The sequence below is a fragment of the Ovis aries genome, chromosome 1 (genome assembly GCF_016772045.2).
Source record: "Ovis aries strain OAR_USU_Benz2616 breed Rambouillet chromosome 1, ARS-UI_Ramb_v3.0, whole genome shotgun sequence".
Taxonomy (NCBI): Eukaryota; Metazoa; Chordata; class Mammalia; order Artiodactyla; family Bovidae; genus Ovis; species Ovis aries.
The window spans coordinates 278,606,727-278,608,322 of NC_056054.1; positions in this window are offsets into that span (position 1 = coordinate 278,606,727).

The following is a 1,596-nucleotide window of genomic DNA, read 5'->3' on the forward strand; positions in this document are numbered from 1 at the left end:
GCCAGGCCAGGCCAGGCCAGGCCAGGCCAGGCCAGGCCAGGCCAGGCCAGGCCAGGCCAGGCCAGGCCAGGCCAGGCCAGGCCAGGCCAGGCCAGGCCAGGCCAGGCCAGGCCAGGCCAGGCCAGGCCAGGCCAGGCCAGGCCAGGCCAGGCCAGGCCAGGCCAGGCCAGGCCAGGCCAGGCCAGGCCAGGCCAGGCCAGGCCAGGCCAGGCCAGGCCAGGCCAGGCCAGGCCAGGCCAGGCCAGGCCAGGCCAGGCCAGGCCAGGCCAGGCCAGGCCAGGCCAGGCCAGGCCAGGCCAGGCCAGGCCAGGCCAGGCCAGGCCAGGCCAGGCCAGGCCAGGCCAGGCCAGGCCAGGCCAGGCCAGGCCAGGCCAGGCCAGGCCAGGCCAGGCCAGGCCAGGCCAGGCCAGGCCAGGCCAGGCCAGGCCAGGCCAGGCCAGAAGCCAGGCCAGGCCAGGCCAGGCCAGGCCAGGCCAGGCCAGGCCAGGCCAGGCCAGGCCAGGCCAGGCCAGGCCAGGCCAGGCCAGGCCAGGCCAGGCCAGGCCAGGCCAGGCCAGGCCAGGCCAGGCCAGGCCAGGCCAGGCCAGGCCAGGCCAGGCCAGGCCAGGCCAGGCCAGGCCAGGCCAGGCCAGGCCAGGCCAGGCCAGGCCAGGCCAGGCCAGGCCAGGCCAGGCCAGGCCAGGCCAGGCCAGGCCAGGCCAGGCCAGGCCAGGCCAGGCCAGGCCAGGCCAGGCCAGGCCAGGCCAGGCCAGGCCAGGCCAGGCCAGGCCAGGCCAGGCCAGGCCAGGCCAGGCCAGGCCAGGCCAGGCCAGGCCAGGCCAGGCCAGGCCAGGCCAGGCCAGGCCAGGCCAGGCCAGGCCAGGCCAGGCCAGGCCAGGCCAGGCCAGGCCAGGCCAGGCCAGGCCAGGCCAGGCCAGGCCAGGCCAGGCCAGGCCAGGCCAGGCCAGGCCAGGCCAGGCCAGGCCAGGCCAGGCCAGGCCAGGCCAGGCCAGGGCCAGGCCAGGCCAGGCCAGGCCAGGCCAGGCCAGGCCAGGCCAGGCCAGGCCAGGCCAGGCCAGGCCAGGCCAGGCCAGGCCAGGCCAGGCCAGGCCAGGCCAGGCCAGGCCAGGCCAGGCCAGGCCAGGCCAGGCCAGGCCAGGCCAGGCCAGGCCAGGCCAGGCCAGGCCAGGCCAGGCCAGGCCAGGCCAGGCCAGGCCAGGCCAGGCCAGGCCAGGCCAGGCCAGGCCAGGCCAGGCCAGGCCAGGCCAGGCCAGGCCAGGCCAGGCCAGGCCAGGCCAGGCCAGGCCAGGCCAGGCCAGGCCAGGCCAGGCCAGGCCAGGCCAGGCCAGGCCAGGCCAGGCCAGGCCAGGCCAGGCCAGGCCAGGGCCAGGCCAGGCCAGGCCAGGCCAGGCCAGGCCAGGCCAGGCCAGGCCAGGCCAGGCCAGGCCAGGCCAGGCCAGGCCAGGCCAGGCCAGGCCAGGCCAGGCCAGGCCAGGCCAGGCCAGGCCAGGCCAGGCCAGGCCAGGCCAGGCCAGGCCAGGCCAGGCCAGGCCAGGCCAGGCCAGGCCAGGCCAGGCCAGGCCAGGCCAGGCCAGGCCAGGCCAGGCCAGGCCAGGC